This window comes from Balaenoptera acutorostrata, chromosome 11 (assembly GCF_949987535.1).
Source record: "Balaenoptera acutorostrata chromosome 11, mBalAcu1.1, whole genome shotgun sequence".
Taxonomy (NCBI): Eukaryota; Metazoa; Chordata; class Mammalia; order Artiodactyla; family Balaenopteridae; genus Balaenoptera; species Balaenoptera acutorostrata.
The window spans coordinates 105,644,855-105,666,363 of NC_080074.1; the positions used below are offsets into that span (position 1 = coordinate 105,644,855).

Here is a 21,509-nt window from a genome sequence, read left to right on the forward strand (position 1 = left end):
TGCAGAAAAGGTTTGATGTCTTTGAACACTCTCTTATTTAATGGTCTTCTATGTAGCTCTGTCCTCTTTAGTAGACCTCTTATTAAGCCTGAGGCCCTTGTTCTCATCTGTGCCCTGTGTGAGTCGGTACACGGGTCAGATTCGCTCTGCAAATACACTGGTGTTGTTTCTGAGGTGCTGTGGAAGTGTAAGTTTGTCTGCTTTGATTTATCTTTCAAGCTTAACTGGGTGGACTTAGTTCTAAAATACTAGTATTAAGACCATCTTATTCATGCTCTTTCTGATTTTAGTAACTTAAATCACTTCTTAGATTTTACATTTCCAGACTGGAGAGTTCTCTATTTTAAACATTTTTCCGTATATTGTGTATCGGATCTTCGGTCTTTTGATAGATCTGTGACGCTTTTTCCAGCCTCCTTCGTTTTCGGTTGGTGTGGTTCCAGGGAGGGACAGGCCTGGGGCGTGGATGTCCTTGAAAGCTTATGGGTTTCCTTTAATCAGTATAACAAGATTTTTGACAGTTAAGGCAATATAATCTCTTTGGAGCGTGATAAATCCCTCTTAGAACTGAATGTGAAGAAAACATTTTCTACACCGGCCAACTCCTACACTTCCTTTTCTTGTAGAATATGTAGCGAAACCCGATCTTGGGGTCTAAGAAGTTAGAGCTCAATTGAAACTCACAAGTAGAAAACGACACGGTATTTATTGCTGCATTAGTTTCTGACCTGCTATTACGCTAAAACATTTTAAAAATCGCTCTGAATTACATTTAAGAGGAGCGGGCTCACATTCGTTTTCTGGAAGTCGTGGGGCACAAATGGTAGCGTCTTCGGGAGGTAATAAAAGGCAAACGCTGTTGTTTTGGGCAAGATGTTTTGGATTTAGGTCCGAAGCCTCCACAGACTACGCCTAGCAATCCCCCAGTTTCGGTTCCGCCCAAGGCGTGTGAACTGTATCCATAGTGACCGGGAAGCTTCCCAAGCCGGGCGGCCCCGCCTCTTCCGCTGCACACGCTCCCGCCTCCGGCGGCAGGGAAGCGAAAGGACTTCCGTGTCCCGGGGCGCTCGGCGCCGCCGGATCGTGTTGCGGACCCCCGGCGGCTACCAAGCCGCTCCAGGCCTGGGAGCGGCCTGGCGGGGCGCTTCCGGCTTGGGCCACTGCGGCTGCGCACGAGGAGCGCTCTCATTGGCCAGAGCCGCCTCTTGCGATTCGCGTCACGGCGGCGGCGGTGTGAGGACCCTCCCGGACGCTGGGTCGCGGCGGCGGCTGCGGGCGGCCCCTCCGCTGGTTTGGGCTCCCGGCGGCCGCGGTTCCGAGGAGTCCGAGACGCGTGGCGAGGCGGCGGCGAGCTCTGGTGAGTTTCTCGAGTGGGAGCACGGGCCAGGCCGGCGGGGGCGAGGACTGAGGGCGGGTGTCCCGGCAGCGCGGCGGGCAGGGAGCGCGCTCCTCCATCCCCTGCTCGGTCCGCCCGACCCCCGGGCCGGCGCCCCTCAGGGCCGGGTTTCCTCCGCCCCGGGTCTCTCAGCCCCGGCTCCCTTTCGGCCCCCCCAGCCCTGGGTCCCCTCAGTCCCGAGTCCCTTCAGCTCCGGGTCTCCGGCTTCCTTCCATCCCGGGTCCTCTCAGCCCCGGCTCCTTTCGGCCCCAGCTCCCTTTGGTACCGGTCCACCCAGCCCCGGGTCCCTCGGCCCCGGCTTTCTTCGGCCCCGGCCCCCCCCCCCCCCCGCCCCGAGTCCCCCAGGCCCTAGCGCCCCTCCGCGTCTCTGCTGGCCGCACTCCTGGGTGGGCTCCGCTTGGGCCCCCGTCCGGCCCCAGCGGCGGGGAGACCCCTCACCGGTGCTTGCCCTCGCGCAGGCGGCCGGCTGGACCGCGTTCTGGGCCTGGTGTCCCGGGCGTCGGGCTGCCGGGCGTCGGTGTCGCCCCTTGAGGCTGCTGCTCACCGGCTTCGGTGGGTCTGGGCGTCTGTGCGAGAGCTCGCATTGGGCACCGCTGGCTCTGGGTCTTGTTTACCGTCTTCTCTGGGGTTTGACAACTTGGCGAGGTCGCCCAGCAGAAAGCTTGAGAGGTCCCGCTGCGGTTGTACCGGGCACGCTGGCTGCGTTGCAGGGTGTTGGCGTCTTTTTAGCAGAGTGGTCGTCTAACGTCTTTAGGTTTAGACTCTGGACTTCGCAGCCTTCATAGCTCTTCCCAAAACAGTCCTTCTTCCTTCCTCCAAAGAAACCATTGAAAACTCCAAGAAATCTGTCATAATATTTCAAACCATGTTCCAAGTGAAATGTTAAGAATAGTTTCCTTCAACCCAAAGCTTTATTTTTGGGGCAGAGATCAGAAACTTTGTCAGTTTTGAAGTTTGAAGTGTCCTATCAAAGGCCACTTGCATGTTTTATCTTAACCACCCTCTGACTCTAATTCCGTTAGAATTTCATAGATTTTTCATTCCTGACTTTTTCATTTCTAATGTTTATTTCATAGAAATTTCACTTCTAATGCTATTAGATGTCCATAGATGTTTTCATCTCCTTTCACAAATTTGTCGGTGTTGATTGTGATTATCCAAGACTAAAATCCTTTCATCAGTAGTTGGGACTTCCACGCCTGTGGTGGCTGCTACTTGGTGAATTATTATGAAATTAGAAGAAATTTCAAGTTGATTTAAATATGAAAGACATACTTCTTTTAGTTTCTGTTTGTGATTGCCTACCCACTAGTGTATGTTCCTATCTAGACTTTAGGCTCCTTAGCAAGTTTTCTCTTACTGGGGCACTAAGGATGAGAGGAGGATTTCCAGAGCCTAAATGAAAGAGTTTGTGTTTTTCTGTCCGTACATTCCCATATATTAATAAGTGAATAGGTTTTTTTTCCCCATCAGTAGTGTCAATTTAGCTCATGCACTTTCTTTGTTGTAAATTATATTTTGTTTTCCAAAATGAAAACAATTTTGTTTCCTTCTTTATTTCAGGGTCGGCAAACTTGACAGCTTGTGGGCAGTGTCCTGCCAGCTTCCTGTTTTTGTAAATTAAATTTTCAATGGGACATAGCCGTATGCGTTCATTTAGGTATTGTCTGGTTGCTTTTGTGGTGCAACGGTAGAGTTGAATAGTTGGGACAGAGACCCTTATGGCCTGTAAAGGGTAAAATATTTACTCTGTGGGCTTCAATAGAAAAAGTTTGCCGACTCCTACTTTATTTCATTAAAAATGATGCATATTCAATGTGGAAAATTAAAATGACTCAGTAAAGTATAAAGGAGAAAGTAAATATTATCCAGAATCACAGCACTTAGAGGGGTTTGTTTTTGTGATTATCCTTATAGAATCTATTAGTGATTGTTTTCATATAAGTGGGCTTATATTGCTAAGTGTTGATTTGTAATCTGTTAAAAACTCAGATTATTTTTATTTGGCTGTTGAATACATTGTATTCTCTGGATTGTAGATCTCACTAGAAAGGGCTTGATGAGCCAAGTTTTCCTGATTTGTCCTACCAGTCAAGATTTAAAAAAAAATTGAGGCACAGTGGATGCTTGGTGGCGGTGGAGGACACTATTTATTGAGCACTTACTATGGACTAGGTAGTTTTCCAATACTTACCATGTAGTAAGTAGCTTAATACCTGCAGCAACTTTGTGTGGGTACACAAACTATTATCCCTAGTTCCAGATGAGGAAACTGAGGCACAGAGAGATTAACTGCCCGAGTTTGTCAGCTAGTTAATGGTGGAGCTGGGATTTGAATCCATGCAGTCTGGTTGCAGGACCCAGGCGCTCCATGTCCTGCAGAGCCTCTTAGAGTATTGCTCAGTGTAGCAAGTTTTTAGACAGTCCAGAGATATATAATGTGAAAAGTCTTCCTTGAGCTTTTCACTCTCTGTAGAAAACCACTGTTAATAAGTTTGATACAGAGCTTTCTGGCTCTCTTTGTCTGCATATGCCAATGTTTATTTGCAAATCTGTCTACACGTGTAGGCTTTTAAAAAATTAATAGACTTTATTAGAGCAGTTTTAGATTTACAGAAGTCTGTGTGGATAGTAAAGAAAGTTCTCATATTACCCACCCTCCATTTTCCCTTGTTGATAACACCTTGCATTAACATGCTGTATTTGTTACAGTTGATAAACCAATATTGCTACATTGTTCATTAAAATCTACATATTAGGGCTCATTTTTCCTGTTGCAGTTTTTAAAATGGGATCAAACCAACCATTGTTCAGCAGTGTGCTTTTTTTGGGGTAATTTTCAAAATATAGTGCTTCTGGACTTTTTAATGCAAATGAAGTCTTTATTCACTAACATTCAGATTAATGACACAAATTTAGCCTTTTCCTTGGAGTGGAAAACTTGCCTGGAAGTTACTTCGTTTTCTCTTTTTCAAAAGTTTATTTTGTAGCACCAGCTGCTTTTCTCTGCAGAAAATCTTATTTTTTGATGGGACATTCTGGCTCCTCTGTGAAGCTGTTCAGCTTCTCGGAGGTTTCTTGCTGCTTTTCATCGGAAGAGTGGTGCCCATCACCCCACTTAGCATCAGCTTCCTCCTCACTGAGACTGGTATTTCCCCACCCATCGTGCTCGTTCTCAGCATTCTCTTCCTCAACTTCCAGAACGTCTGTTCCCGGAATGTAATCGTTAGCATCTAATTCTCCATATTCTTGTACCCTTGATTTTATTGAGGCCTCTGTAGTCTTACCCTGGAATTCCTTCTGCAGTATCTGAGGATTCAGTTTTTGGAAGAACTGAATCAGAGTCCTAGGAGACATCATCACATTCTTTCTTTGTGTTTTATACTGGGCCAGGTTTTGAGGAAGTTTTTTAGTCGTTGAGCTGTTATCTCTTTCAGAGCCTTGTTTCCTACTGTCATGACTTCCCCAGAGTTCTTGTCATAACAAAATGGGTGGCATGGTCATGAGCAACACCGGAATGCGCTCTGGGACTCCCAGGTGCTGAGAAGTGTATACAGCAGACCGAAGAATCTTGTTACTTCTCTTTGGTGCTGCTGCAGAAACCTTTGCACAAGGGGATAGAAAAAGCATGTGAATTCCTGCCGATCTGGAGATAAGGTTCAGGAGCACTAACTTCACTTCAGATGTCTCCTTATAACTCTACAGCTGCTTTAGTAGTTTTTGTGCAAATTCTTGGGGCTCATGAATCAAATGGATAGCTGAAAAGTTAAACACTTGTAACTTTTTTCTTCTTTTGTTTCTGAAGTACTTTGGTAAGCATCTTTTCTTGTGTTTAGAGCCTCTCCCCCAAGGCACGCTGCATTAGCATTCTGAGTCGTTGTCCTCTTCCTCTTGTTCATCTTGCCCTTGTAAGAAGGTCAAGGCAGCGACTAATACCTTGGTGACCTTAGAGAACCACACAGTTGTGGGACTTCCCTGGCGGCCCAGTGGTTAAGACTTCGAGGTTCCAATGCAGAGTGAGAGGGTTTGATCCCTGGTTGGGGAATAAGATCCCACGTGCTGCACGGCACAGCCAAAAGATTACAAAAAAAAAAAGAGACAGAAGTATACGGTTGTGATAACATTGACGGTCTTGGCGTCATTTCAGATGCTTCTTCTGTAGTTTAGTCATCACTTCCAAAGATAATCTTGGGTGCAGTTGCGTTGCTGTCCCTTAACATGTGCATGTGTAATTCTGCAATACTATATTCACCTTATTCTTGTTTTTGCACTTTTATTCTCATCGGTCACAAAATGAGTGTACAGAGTCGTAGCAACTTACATGGCAGCGTCGAGGTTCAAAGAAGATCTCTGGCAACCTTGATGGATAGATGAGGTTCTCAGCAAGATCAGAGTATTGCAAAATGTTATTGGAAGACCTACATTGAAGACGGTGTAGCTGTAGGAGGGCAGATCTTTCCGTTCTTGAGGAAGGTTATCTAGATGTTCTGGGTGGCAGTGACCAATCTGTGCCATAAATATCACCTTATTCTTGTTTTTGCACTTTTATTCTCATCGGTCACAAAATGAGTGTACAGAGTCGTAGCAACTTACATGGCAGCGTCGAGGTTCAAAGAAGATCTCTGGCAACCTTGATGGATAGATGAGGTTCTCAGCAAGATCAGAGTATTGCAAAATGTTATTGGAAGACCTACATTGAAGACGGTGTAGCTGTAGGAGGGCAGATCTTTCCGTTCTTGAGGAAGGTTATCTAGATGTTCTGGGTGGCAGTGACCAATCTGTGCCATAAACATCACCAGCTTTGCCAGTTCTTTGCTGGGTTTATTTGGTTGCCACTTGAAAATCTCCCACGTTGGGTTTGTAGTGAATATTCTGCTGTGGAAACTCCTCAGTGTAGGCCAGAGGGTCTACTTTATTATTTCTGTAGCTGCTTGCAGGTTGCTGGGCAGCTAGTGTTTATTTCTGCTGGACAAGTTGGCTGCAGACTGGCTCTCCTTGAGCAGTTCTCAGAAGAGCTACACCACTGACACCAGCCAGCCCTTCTCAGGCTGTGGCTTGGAATCCTGCTTCCAGGTGTGACCGCAAGGAGCACCGGGGAGCTTGGCCCGTGGCGTCATCTCGGCTCATAGTAGTGTGCTTTAAAAACCAACACTCGTGATGGCTTTCCAGGCCGACACATTTGTGTCTGCTCTGTTCTTTAAATCGTTCCTTAGTATTTTATTGAATGTGTGCACCATAACTTAATAGTGTTCCTATTGCTGGGTGTTTAGATTGTTTAAATTTATTGTATATTATGCATATGCATTGTGTGTACAATTGTTGCAGGCTGATGGCTCTTTAGAGTAGCTCTCTAAGAGTCTAGTTACTGGGTTGAAGGAAATGCATGTTTTTCTTTTTGATGTATATTGCCAGACTGCCGTCCAGAAAAGCCACAGCAATGTAAACTCTTAACCAGAAATGTGGCCGAGGTCTAGCTTCTCCATTGCCATTTCCAACTTTTTTTTCAGTCTGTATCTGATTGGCAGTTAAACATATCTTTTTTTTTTTTTAACAGTCTGTATTTTATTTTATTTTTTTAAAATAAATTTATTTATTTATTTATGTTTAGCTGTGTTGGGTCTTCGTTGCTGCACACGGGCTTTCTCTAGTTGCAGCGAGCAGGGACTACTCTTCTTTGCGGTGCACGGGCTTCTCACTGCAGTGGCTCCTCTTGTTGCGGAGCCCGGGCTCTAGAGCGCAGGCTTAGTAGTTGTGGTGCACGGGCTTAGTTGCTCCGCGGCATATGGAATCTTCCCGGACCAGGGCTCGAACGCGTGTCCCCTGCATTGGCAGGTGGATTCTTAACCACTGTGCCACCAGGGAAGCCCCAGTTAAACATATCTTGCAATGATGTGTTCTGTCTCACTGGGAGATGTGTTTTGTTCTGATAGCATTCTTTTGAAGTTGATTTAGAATTACTTTAGGCAAAATCTGCATTCTGTAGTTGTTCTTTCTAGTACTTACCCCTTAGACAGAGCTGCTCACCTGTTTGGATTCCCTATCTAGTCCTGGAAAGCAGCGTGATTTTGCCATCCCTGTTAAAAGAATCTGGGCGACTGCCCAGTAGACCATATATTTCTTGAAGATGAGGAGCATGTAACTTTATTCATATCTGTTGTAATCCTGGTGGTGAGTAAATGTTATATTCTTTTCAAAACCTAAATTGGATTATGTTGTTTTGGGCTTACTGCTGAGTGAAGTGCTTTAACTTTGTTAAAAATAACCTTTTCAAAGTCTTTGTGAAATGTAAACTTGAAAAATTGCAGCACAGAATTGTCATCTTGGTGTATATTCTCTATGTTATCCCTTTTTTTTTAAAAGATTTTTTTGATGTGGACCATTTTTAAAGTCCTTATTGAATTTGTTACAATATTGCTTCTGTTTTATGTTTTGGTTTTTTTGGCTGCGAGGCATGTGGGAATCTTAGCTTGCTGACCAGGGATCGAACCCGCATCCCCTGCATTGGAAGGCAAAGTGTTAATCACTGGACTGCCAGAGAAGTCCCTCTGTATTATCCTTTATTTCTAAAATGAGATAAATAAGAGCGATTGACATCCTAGTCCCTGTTTGTAAGGAAATAATTAACCAAACCTATTTAATAAGAACATTTGGTATTCAGTTTTGGAAGTTAAGGAATGGATTAATTAGGGGATTTGTTTCATGTAACCCATGGTTTTGAATTTGCTGTATTGGGGTATACCATGTGTTAGAGAGGATGTGTGCTGCCTAAGTGGTATGCTTGGCTTCAGTAGACATTGTGAGGCTCCAGACAGAAGGAGAAGGGAAGCCAAATTCAGGAAACTGCCAGAATATCTTCAGGCATGGGGAGAATACCTGTCGGAAAGGACACTTCAAGTATTTAAATAGAAGACCACATACACACACAAAAAACACAGAACTTTCTTTATATATGACTTGTAATGTTACATATTCTTATTGGATTTATGAATTTTCCACAATATCCATGCACAGGAAAACAAAGCATACAAAGCAAAATGGTCTTGAAGAGAAAGAAATAATTAGCTTATTAAATTTTGACCAACTTCACGTTTTCTTTTGTATACATTTTTTTGTTAGTATATTAGCTAATTATTTTTCACTGGTAGCATATTGACTTTAATCCTGTATGTCCTGAAATTTTAGTGTCATGAACATGTATGCATAGTTGTGTTTGCATACCCATTCCTTTGGTCCAGGAAGAAGCAATGGTGGTGAAAACTCCTTAGCATGGTGGAACAGAAAGTTTATTTTTATTTTCTTGGAATTTATTTACATTTTATTTCATTGCAGAATTTCTGTAACTTAAAAGAGCCAGAAATATAATAATTATATATATATATTAAAGAAAAATGAGGAAAAGGAGAAGGCATATATTCTTTTCCCAAGTGGCAGCATAATTCAATGACTAAGAATAAAATTTGGATTTGAATTTTCTTGGCAGCCGAGATAAAAATGGAAATATGGTAAAATATATAGCACTGAACTGGAAGGAGGAACAAGACCAATTTTCCAGGGATAAATCTTCCCTTGATGGATTTTAAGGAACTATTTAAATTGAGTGTTACATAAAGCTTTATTTTATTTATTTATTATTTTTTTGGCTAGAGGCCCTTGTTAAAAAAATGTGAGGATGATGCATTAACGTTTCAAGCCAATGAAAGAAATTTTATATGGAGCAGTTGGTTTGAATTTAGGCTGCAGATGTGTGTTTTAGTTGGCTAATACAGATTTTTTTTTTTTCTTAACGTATTTCAAACATATGGGAGAATACAGAGACCAATATAATTAATCTTCACACATCCACCATACAGTTATATCAGATCTCAACGTTTTCCCACACTTCCTTTTTTTTTTTTTTTTTTTTTTTAAAGAAAAACCTTTCACATACAGTTGAAGCACCTTCTTGGGTTACGTTTCACTTTCTTCCCAGAAGTAATGATATCTTGAATTTGGTGTTTCTAATACCTGTTTTTATATAATTACTACATAGGAGTATATTCAGAAACAGATCAGTATTATGTTTTGGGTATTTTCAAACTTTATATAAGCAATATTCTACCTACTCTGTAACTTGTTTTTCATGAAACAAGTTTTTTTAGACTCATGAAATTGCTGATATTTTTACCATTTTTGACCTACAAAAATGGTAGTTTCATATGGTTCATCCTATAGTCATCACTTTTATCTGCTGTGTAGTTGTATTTATGCGAATACAGCCAGTTTAAATTTATTTTCGTGTTGATAGGTATTTAGGTTGTTTCCATTTTTCCTGTTTTAAAAACAATGCTACATTGAACATTCCTGGTTAGAAATCCTTGTGCACATATTTAAGATCTTTGGCAAGTTTTTCAAACTGCATGTTGGGAACCATTAATCGGTTATGAAACCACTTTAGGAATTAAAATAATTTAGAGAAATATCAGGTTGTTTTGCAGTAAGGATTAAATGTTTTGTGAAATTTGTGTGTGTGTGTGTGGTTACTAAGTTTGAAATGAATTCTCTGGTGTAAATTACCCAGAAGTGGAATTACTGGGTTTGAGGTTATGGGAATTTAAAGTTCTATCAGATATTGCCAAATTGCTTTTCAGAATTGAGTCACTTTGTGTTTTTTTAGCATGAGAATATGAGAATTGCTATATCTAAATCCTTATAGATCCATGACATTGTCAGATTTATTACATGTTTACAAGTCAGATGAGTGTGAAATGATATTATCTTAAAATTTTTCTTGATTAATTATGAGATTGAGCATGTTGAAATGTTGAGTGACTATTCAGATTTCTGTTTCTTAGCTGTCTGTCCCTCTCTGTCTCTCCCCCCCCCCCCCCCAATTGGATTGTCCTTTTAAAATTGCTTTTAGGAGTTTATTGCATATCCTGGTTATGTCTGTGAAATGAATTGTAGATATTTTCTAGTCTGTGTGGCTTATCTGTTAACTTTTTATATGGTTTGTTGAATAGAAAGGATTGTCAAATCTATCATCATTTTTCCTATTGGTTTGTGTCCTTGGTGCCTTATTTAAGAAATCTATTCCATACTCCAAGGTCATTTAGGTCTCTGCATTTCTTTCTAAACGTTTTAGAAATTTGGTATTTTATATTTAGATCTTGATCTTGCCTGAAAAAATTTTTTTTGTATATGATGTGAGTCAGGGATCTAATTTTTTTATATGCATAGCCAGTTACCACAACACTGTTTAACACTGTGTTTTTAAATTTGAATTGTAAATCTTTTGAGCAGTTTCTGGTTCAACACAATAACAGCCTTTTTGTCATTCATCAGGTTGCTTCAAATGTTCAAGTTTGTGACTTCTGGGCCAGAGTAATTGATTGGTGGATTACTTGATCCAGAAACAACCTAGAGGAGTAGATAAATATAGCACATTTTGTAGATCTCATCCAAATGTCATTTCTCTCAACCACTTTTTAATTAATTAATGAATTTATAAAATATATTTATTCTATTTATTTACTTTTGGCTGCTTTGATTCTCTGTTGCTGTGCATGGCTTTCTCTAGTTGCAGAGAGCGGGGGCTGTTCTTCCTTGCAGTGTGCAGGCTTCTCATTGCGGTGGCTTCTCTTATAGCAGAGCACGGGCTCTAGGTGCACGGCCTTCAGTAGTTGTGGCTCGCAGGCTCTAGAGTGCAGGCTCAGTAGTTGTGACACACGTGCTTAGTTGCTCTGTGGCATGTGGGATCTTCCCGGACCAGGGCTCGAACCCGTGTCCCCTGCTTTGGCAGGTGGATTCTTAACCGCTGCGCCACCAGGGAAGCTCTCAACCACTTTTTAAATAGAAGCTAGGTTTCAGACAGTTTGAGGATAAACTTTTTTTAAAAATAAATTTGTTTATTTGGCTGCGTTGGGTCTTTTTAAAAAAATTTTTTTTTAAATTTTATTTATCTATTTATTTTTGGCTGCATTGGGTCTTTGTTGCTGCGCGTGGGCTTCTGATTGCAGTGGCTTCTCTTGTTGCGGGGCACAGGCTCAGTTGCTCTGTGGCATGTGGGGTCTTCCCGGAGCAGGGCTCGAACTCGTGTCCCCTGCATCGGCAGGCAGATTCTTAACCACTGCGCCACCAGGGAAGTCCGAGACTTTCAGTTTTGATTTTAGAATTATACATGTAAATTTGGATCTTTCTGAAATGTCTGATAGAAATCGCTACAAATCTCTTAATTTAAGAATGAAAACTATTTTTGTTTCCACTTAAAAAGGGTTTTTAGTCTGAGAAGAGTTGCTGTGAGGTCCTCAGATAGTTATATATTCTAGGTTTGTTTGTTTTTTTTCCCCATTCCTTTTCTTTTACACTTGTGGTTGAAAGAAGACCTTGTGGTTTAGTGGAATTTAGTGATATTGGGAAAGGTTGTAGACACAAGTTTTATTTGTAGATTTCTGATTGTGATATTGAGAAAGATAACTAATCACTTCTTGGTTTCTCCATCTGCAGCATTGTAGAAACTAAAAACAAAAAAGAAACTTATGTTGTGGAGGGTATTATGCAGGATGAGATAGGGCCCTGAATGACTGTTATTTACTTATGGAGACAGGTCTTTGCCAAAGTAAGGTTTTTGATTTTGCCTGAAACATTGACTGTACAGATCAGATATTTTACCTGGACAGATTTTATTTCTGAAATAGTTGGAGCAAGAGTGTGGTTGTATGGTATTATAGTGCAGATGATTTATGAAAGGAAGTCTTTGCCTAATTTACATATTTTGGTTTAGTGTAGATATGACAATTTATATATCATGGGCTTGTCAGGATTTCTCTGACTATAACATTCAGGACTGTTCCTATCATGTACGTTTGCATTTTTGTGTACTGTTCTTTGTTTTAGAAACTCAGGGTTACTTATAGATCTTGGGAAATGGAAACGACCATTGTAACATGGCTACAAGGGTTGTATCAAATCCTTTTTTTCTTTAATTAATTAATTTATTTTTGGCTACATTGGGTCTTCGTTGCGCGCAGGCTTTCTCTAGTTGTGGCGAGCGGGGGCTACTCTTCGTTGCGGTGCGCGGGCTTCTCATTGAGGTGGCTTCTGTTGTTGTGGAGCACGGGCTCTAGGCACACGGGCTTCAGTAGTTGTGGCGCGAGGGCTCAGTAGTTGTGGCTCGCGGGCTCTATAGAGCACAGGCTCAGTAGTTGTGGCACACAGGCTTAGTTGCTCCACGGCATGTGGGATCTTCCCGGACCAAGGCTTGAACCCGTGTCCCCTGTATTGGCAGGTGGATTCTTAACCACTGTGCCACCAGGTCCTCAAATCCTTTTTATAAAGGTGTTTTTTATCCATGACCATGACCAGTGGCTTTAATGGACTGTTTGTGCCTTTAATGAAGCCCTGTAACATGGTGGTAAGGTATGGTCTTTGGAGTTAGATACAGATTTGAATTCATAGTCTCCACTAAGTTTGTGTCATTGATGACTTATTTGATCTCCTTTAGTGTCAGTTTCTTCATCTGTAAAATGGGACCCCGTTTCATAAGGATAGCTGGAGGATTAAATGAGATGATGGGTGAAAGTCCAGCTACTTAGCCTGGTTCAAAGTTGGCTCCGGTAAGTGTTAAGCAGCAATTCACCGCCCTTCAAAGAGATAACATCATGACCATGACCAGGAAAAATGGAAGCACTTACCTTTGTGGGAGGCAGTGTTGTATAATGGAGAGGGCCTAATCTGGGTACTTCTTGCTTCTCTATTTTGTAACTTGTATAACCTTGAATAGTCTTACCCTGAGTCCTCTCGTTTGTAAACAGAGATCATACTATCTGTAACAGGCAGGGTTTTAAAGTTAAATGAGAATATGTATAAAAGCTCACTTTATCTGGCACTTGGTGAGTATGTATAAAAGCTCACTTTATCTGGCGCTTGGTAACCTCTAAATTAGCCTCTAAACTTTTAGAGTGATAGGCAGTAATACTGTGCTTCTGAAGCAGGTCTCAAGACTGAGAGAGGTAGGCTTTCACTGGCTTTTCCCCCAACTCTACTTCACAGCGTAAGATTTGCCTGATTGCTTCTCAGGAAAGTTGGTCAGTGGGGTTGGGCAGTAAGTTAGAAGAGGTTCCTTGTGATTGTACTTAAAAGTTGCCCTACTTCATGCTAGGAAAGAAAGTAGTGTAAATGATACAGAGTGTTGCCTGTCTTTATAGCTTCAAAATAATCTTTAAAAAATAAACTGCATTTGATTTGAAATGTTTCTCTGCACTTACATCAGTTAAGACTTTATGAACATGAACGCGTGGTAGTGCCTGTCTTAGAAATGTAGGTGTTGCTCCTTCTCAGTTATCAAGTGTATCGTTTTTGGAAGAGCTGTATCAGTTAGTAACATATGTTGGGAACTTTTCCCATTTTATCAGTTATTCTTTTCCCAGTTATCAGGTTTTTTTATTGACATTTTTCTACTCAGAAATGTTTTGAGTGTTTGGGAAGGATTCCAATTTTAACCAATCATTTTATTGCTTCTGGTATGTGGCAAGGCTCCATGATCCTCCCCATTTCTTTTTTTTTTTTTTAAATAAATTTATTTATTTAATTAATTTATTTTTGGCTGCATTGGGTCTTCGTTGCTGCGCACGGGCTTTCTCTAGCTGCGGCGAGTGGGGGCTACTCTTTGTTGAGTTGCGCAGGCTTCTAATTGTGGTGGCTTCTGTTGTTGCAGAGCACGGGCTCTAGGCACGCGGGCTTCAGTAGTTGTGGCACGCGGGCTCAGTAGTTGTGGCTTGTGGGCTCTAGAGCGCAGGCTCAGTTGTGGCTCACGGGCCTAGTTGCTCCGCAGCATGTGGGATCTTCCCGGACCAGGGCTCGAACCCGTGTCCCCTGCATTGGCAGGCAGAGTCTCAACCACTGTGCCACCAGGGAAGCCCTCCTCCCTATTTCTTGATTGTTTCTTAATATTTTCAACATCGCTGTAAAGTACAGTGTACTGTCAGTGTTAACTCCTGGTTTTGTCACTTAAGTGCTATCATGCATTTATTTGAGAACAGCTTATGGTTCATGCTAACATCGAAGGTTGGGGATAAGAGCATTAACTTGGGTGTTAGATTGATTAGATAGATTAGATTGCCACTTATTACTGTAGTTATCTCAGGCATGTTATTTATAACCTCTCTGGGTGTTTTGTCATTTCCAAAATGGAGGAAATAATTGTACCTATCCTCCAGGATTGTTGCAAGGATTTAAAGAGATAATCCATGGGAAATGTTCGTTGCATGTAGTTAGCACTCATTGCATGTTAGCTGTTCCTGTCATTCTCCCTCCTCCTCCTCATCATACAGCAAAGATTTTTAAGCTCCTTTGCATCCCAGACCAAGCTTGGTGTTGTGGATACAAAAATGGGTTCCAAAAAAGGCTCCCTGACCTTGAGAAGTTTTGCATTGCAGGAGGGGAAGACAGGCACGTAAACAAAGAAATGCAATAAATTCTGACAAGTACTATAATAGAAACATTAGTAAATGAGAAGAATAAAGGAGTTAGTGTCAGGTGCCTGGGGAAGTCAGGGAAATTAGTTTCTGCCTATGAACTTACTCTTGAAGTGTGGCTAGTCATTCCCCACTTATTTATTCACCAGATATTTAGTGAATACACCTACTGTGTGCCAGAAGCTATTTTAGGTACTGGGGATATAGGTGTAAAGAAGATATATTGGGTTGGCCAAAAGGTTCATTCGTTTTTTTCCATAAGGTGGCTCTAATAGCACTTAGTTGTCTTCAACTTCATTCGAAACAATTTTGTTAGATTGTATTGTGACAGCTGACATATCAGTGTGCATTAAAAAAAAAAAAACTTACCCAAATTGGTGAATTTTTGTGTAGCCATTTTAATATTGAAGATGGAAGAAAAAAGCAACATTTTTGGCATATTATGCTTTATTATTTCAAGAAAGGTAAAAACACAACTGAAATGCAAAAAAAGATTTGTGCAGTGTATGGAGAAGGTGCTCTGACTGATTGAATGTGTCCAAAGTGGTCTGCGAAGTTTTGTGCTGGAGATTTCTCACTGGACGATGCTCCACTGTTGGGTAGACCAGTTGAAGTTAAAAGTGATCAAATCGAGACCTTAATTGAGAACAATCAACATTATGTCACGCGGGAGATAGCCGACATACTCAAAATATCCAAATCAAGTGCTGAAAATCATTTGCACCAGCCTGGTTATGTTGATCGCTTTGATGTTTGGTTTCCACATAAGTTAAATGCAAAAAGCCTTCTTGACCATATTTCCACATGCGATTCTCTACTAAAACGTAATGAAAATGTTCCATTTTTAAAACAAATTGTGATGAGAGATGCAAAGTGGATACTGTCCAATAATGTGGAACAGAAGAGATCGTGGGGCAAGCGAAATGAACCACCACCAACCACACCAAAGGCTGGTCTTCATCCAGAGAAGGTGATGTTTTGTATATGGTGGGATTGGAAAGGAGTCCTCTACCATGAGCTCCTTCCGGAAAACCAAACGATTAATTCCAACAAGTACTGCTCCCAGTTAGACCAACTGAAAGCAGCACTTGATGAAAAGCATCTGGAATTAGTCAACAGAAAACGTGTAATCTTCCATCAGGATAACGCAAGACCGCCTGTTTCTTTGGTGACCAGACAAAAACTGTTACAGCTTGGCTGGGAAGTTCTGATTCATCCGCCGTATTTACCAGACTTTGCACCTTCAGATTTCCATTTATTTCGGTCTTTAACAAAATTCTCTTAAAGGAAAAAAATTCAATTCCCTGGAAGACTGTAAAAGGCACCTGGACCAGTTCCTTGCTCAAAAAGATAAAAAGTTTTGGGAAGATGGAATTATGAAGTTGCCTGAAAAATGGCAGAAGGTAGTGGAACAAAAGGGTGAATATGTTGTTCAATAAAGTGCTTGGTGAAAATGAAAAATGTGTTTTTTATTTTTACTTAAAAACCAAAGGCACTTTTTGGCCAACCCAATATAGTGTCTCTTCTTTCAGGAGTTTTCAGTCTAGTGAGAATAGACCAGTAGTAAGTAAACAAAGAAATAAAAATACCAGAGACAAGTGCTGTGGAAGAGATTAAAAGGTGATGTGATAAGGAGTGACTGAGATTATGTGGTCAGAGAAGGATTCTTTGAGTAAGTGACCCTTAAGTTGAGACCCGCATGTGAAGAAGGAGCCCAGCCATGGGAAGATCTGGGCAATGAGCATTCCAGGCCTTGGGAACCAGGTGACATAGAGCCGTTTGAGCCTTTGGAGTGTTTGGGGAGTAGATGGGAAGTCACTGTGGCTGGAATGTAGTAGGCAAGGGGGAGAGTGGTACAGAATGAGGCCAGAGTTAGGGGCTAAGTCATTTAAGGTTTTGTAAGCCAGGGTAAGAGGTCCCTTAGGTGTAAAGGAAAGCCATTAGAGGGCTCAAAAAGTAAGGGAGTGTGTTTTGAGAAAGATCTGCTGTGACCGCTGTGTGAGGACTGGATTCGGAGGATAAGGGGTGGGGTGGGTGGGTGGGTAACAGAAGTGGAACCCAGGAGACTTTACTGGCTGTTGTATTAGGACAGGTGAGAGATGCGGGTGGCTTGAACCAGAAAGTAAGAGTGGAGGGAAACAGGTAGATTTGGGCTGTGTGACCCCTCTCCCCCCATCACTGTAAAGCTTTTTATGTTCTTTCTTGTTTTTGGCTGCGCCGAGCGGCTCGTGGGATCTTAGTTCCCTGACCAGGGCTTGAACCAGGGTCCTGGCAGTGAAAACACCGAGACCGAGTTCTAACCACTGGACCGCCAGGGAATTCCCATGGTAAAGCTTTTTTTTTGGAAGAGTTAGGTGGTGACTTTTATTCCAACCTCCCACCCAGAACAGAAGGTAAGGCTTTTTGAAGTGTTAAGTTTAAGAGGTCCAGCCCCTTTCCTTGCCAGTTAATGTGATAGAAATCTGCCAGCAAGGTTCTCTAAAGATTTATAAACCAGTCAGGGTAACACATCTAGTACTTATTTTTTTTTTTTTTTTTTTAAATATTTTATTTATTTATTTATTTATGGCTGTGTTGGGCCTTCGTTTCTGTGCGAGGGCTTTCTCCAGTTGCGGCAAGTGGAGACCACTCTTCATCGCGGTGCGCGGGCCTCTCACTTTCGCGGCCTCTCTTGTTGCGGAGCACAGGCTCCAGACGCGCAGGCTCAGTAATTGTGGCTCACGGGCTCAGTCGCTCCGCGGCATGTGGGATCTTCCCAGACCAGGGCTCGAACCCGTGTCCCCTGCATTGGCAGGCAGATTCTCAACCACTGCACCACCAGGGAAGCCCTAGTACTTATTTTTAATAATGATTTGTAAAGAGAAAAAATGGCTAGTATTCAAAAGAAAATCTGCTGCCTTTACTATCCCTGCTGGTCCCATTGTTGAAATAAACTGTTCCATCCTAAAAAAATAATCTCGTTTCATTATTAGTAGTTCAGATTTGCATCACATATTTTACTTCACATTGAAGTCTGAAAGAAGAGGTCATGAGGGGCATAACATACTGATACTTCCACGTAGAACATTCTGTGCCACTCAGGTTTCCAATCAAGGAAGAGCATGAACTTGATACCAGAAGTCTCATTAACCATGCACTAACTTCAAACACATACTTCAGTGTGGAATGACAGACCACACTGGAATAATTTCAGTATACAACTTTCAAGTCACTTTGAAATTGGCTACTTTCAACTTAGAGGAAGCCAACAAAATCATGGGACATATTTTGCAGCCTGTCCTCTACCACTGAATAATCTAATTATAGAACTAGAAAGCGATGCCACTAGACTCAGACTACTTACTGCACCCTACTTGCTGTGTCCCAGTTAATACAAAGGGACATTATACCACTGGCCCTTAGAATTTGAAGACTTAAGGTCCATGGCAGTTGGCAAGTCTTTAGAGAACCTTGCTGGAAGATTGTATCACATTAACTGGCAAGGAAAGGGGTTGGACCTCTTAAAATTAACACCTTAAAAAGCTTTACAGTGATGGGGGAGAGAGGCCCTCTGGGTGCTAGAATGTTGTTTGTTGCTGGTTACACAGCATTTATACTTTGTCAACTTTGTGTCCTTTGTGTGCTTTTCTGAATGTATTTTTTACATCAATAAAAAGTTTACTAGACAAAGAGGCCATATAGTACTATAGTATATTTCCACCCCCCCATTAAAAAATGTGCAAAATACACAACATAAAATTTACTATCATCAACATTTTTAAGTGTCATGTTGTATATCCATGTTGTTGCAGCCATCACCACCATTCATCTACAGAACTCTTCTTTTCATCTTGCAAAACAGAAGCTATACCTGTTAAACGGTAACTCTCCATTCCCTCTTTGCCCCAGCGCCTGGCAACCACCATTGTACTTTGTATGAATTTGACTACTTTAAATAACCTATGGTGAGTGGAATCATAAGGTCCTCAGGTTCACTCAGGTTGTAGCTTGTGTCAGAATTTTCTTCTTTTTTTGAGGCTGAATATTTTCTTGTATGTATAGACCACATTTTGTTTATTTGTTTATCCATTGGGCTGCTTTATCCACTTGGGCTGCTCCACATTTTACCTATTGTGAATAACGCTGTTATGAACATGAGTGTATAAATGTCTCTTCAAGACCCTGCTTTCAATTCTTTTTTTTTTTAATCAGGTTATTGAGAATTATGCTTTCTCAAACCTGTTCATTGTTTTTTATTTTATTTTATTTATTATTTATTTATTTTTGGCTGTGTTGGGTCTTCATTTCTGTGCGAGGGCTCTCTCTAGCTGTGGCAAGCGGGGGCCACTCTTCATCGTGGTGCGCAGGCCTCTCACTATCGAGGCCTCTCTTGTTGCGGAGCACAGGCTCCAGACGCGCAGGCTCAGCAGTTGTGGCTCACGGGCCCAGTTGCTCCGCGGCATGTGGGATCCTCCCAGACCAGGGCTCGAACCCGTGTCCCCTGCATTGGCAGGCAGACTCTCAACCACTGCGCCACCAGGGAAGCCCCCTGCTTTCAATTCTTGTGAGTACATACCCAGAAGTGGAACTGGCTGGGTCATATAGTAAACGTATTTTTAATTTATTTGAGGAACTGCCGTACTATTTTCCACAGCTTGCCTGCTCTTTTAAAATTGGGGGCAACATAAAAATTAAAATTATGAAATAGGTGAAGTAATACATTGTACTATAATATAGTCTACCTTTGGCGGGAAGCCCAATATAACTGATTAAATATGACATAAATAATATTAATTCCTTTTCTTCTGTTTTTCCCGTGGAGAATAAGACATTTATTCATTCATACAAGAAACCTTTACTGAATGTCTGCTGTGTATCTGTTGCAGTTTGGTTCTCAGCAGTGAGCAAACAGAAACCCTTGCCTCATGGAACATGCAGACAAGTACTGGTTTTTAGAAAATACCTTTCCTGGGATAGAGCTAAATTTCTAGACCAGAAGTATCAAACCATTAAGTTAGCAGTTTGTTCAGGTAGAGGAAATTGCTTTTGAGGTACCATTTAAGCAACCTTGGTGCTTTTAAGCAACATAATAATTTACCTTATGCAGTATTATTTGAAGGGAAAGTGAAGTCTAAGAAGTGTGAGTTTTAAATTTTCCATTGCTTTCCCACTGGGAAGGAAACTTGGTGTGAGTACATTTGACTGGGAGTCAACAGATGAGGGTCCAGTCCTGACTTTAACATCTAATATTTGGTATTCTCCTGGGTTTTTTTTACTTTGATCCTTACCCCTCCTCAGTCCTTTATATAACTTTTTTTTTCTTAAAGGATTTTGTCCTGTGTTTATTATTATGCTAGTATCACTTTTCTTTTTTAAAAATAAATTTATTTATTTTTGGCTGCGTTGGGTCTTTGTTGCTGCGCGTGGGCTTTCTCTAGTTGCAGCGAGCGGGGGCTACTCTTCGTTGTGGTGCACGGGCTTCTCATTGCGATGGCTTCTCTTGTTGTGGAGCACAGGCTCTAGGTGCGTGGGCTTCAGCAGTTGTGGCTTGTGGGCTCTAGAGCGCAGGCTCAGTAGTTGTGGCGCACGGGCTTAGTTGCTCCGCGGCATGTGGGATCTTCCCGGACCAGGGCTTGAACCTATGTCCCCTGTATTGGCAGGCAGATTCTTAACCACTGTGCCACCAGGGAAGTCCCTAGTATTATCACTTTTAATCCTAGTAATCCCTAGTTCTGTTTTCAAGCTTATTCTCTCCTCTGAATTCCAGATTTATGTTTCCTGGTGCCAAGTGAACATTTCTTTCACTTCAGACACCATTTCTGAAAACAAATTCATTCTTCCTCTGCTGTGAATTTGCTTCTCCCCTGGATCATCAGTGAATGGCATCCTCTATACGCTTGGCTGCTTGAGCAAAAAACCTGCGTCATCTGAGTTCTTTCTTGTCCCTGTTCTCTGATTTCTGAACAGACCCTGGAGTCCTTGCCTTGCATATGCTGTTTTCTCTGTACAGAATACCTTTCCTCTACTCTGCTTGGCAAATCCCCATTGCTTTGGGGCAGAGTTAGTGACGCCTGTGTCTCTGCTCCTAGAGCGTGTGAGGTCAAGTTTCCATTTTACTTCTTTTGTTTTATAGTTTCATATTTGATCATATGTAGAACAGACTCTGTCTACTGGGAAGAAGCCTTAGCAAATTTAAAAATAAGTTATTTATGCCAATACTTAAATTAGTTTGTGAAAACATTTAAAAAAAGTAATAGGGTGCATGTTAAGCAATTTTATACAGAAAATGAGTCTCTTTTCCAACGGACACTGCAGGTATAATAATTCATTCAATAAAAGTATATTTAATCTAGATATTGGGGGCAAGAGGTCTTGCAACCTGTAGAGGAGGTGTAGGAATTGAAAAACTCACGTTAGTATTTTCTTTCTTTCCTCATCCCCACTGGCCACTCAGAGATTTTAAAAGACCTTAGATCTGCCCTACTTGCAGAAAATGCACCCAGTTGGGTTTGTGTTGGACTTCTATGTCTATTGATAAATTCAGAGCACCTCTCAGTTACTTGTTCCTTCCTGCCAGCTGTTTGTATTGGATTCCTTTCTTTTCTCTTGTTTTTAAATCTTAGTTCTATGTAATATAGCGTAGTATTCTTAGAATCCTGACCAACGAAAAATTTCTGAGGAAG

General features: G+C 41.6%; 1 protein-coding gene and 1 pseudogene across 1 annotated transcript in view; one reads left to right on the plus strand and one right to left on the minus strand.

Annotated features, from left to right (window-relative positions):
- The first annotated feature begins 1,112 nt into the window (after window positions 1–1,112).
- ADIPOR2 (adiponectin receptor 2) overlaps window positions 1,113–21,509 on the plus strand; it is a 53,096-nt gene continuing 32,699 nt past the window's right edge. Inside the window, exon 1 of the mRNA XM_057556735.1 lies at window positions 1,113–1,357. The gene's annotated coding sequence lies outside the window, so the exon portion shown is untranslated. The remainder of the gene's footprint in view (window positions 1,358–21,509) is intronic.
- Window positions 1,831–6,513, minus strand: LOC103019944 (protein SDA1 homolog; annotated as a pseudogene).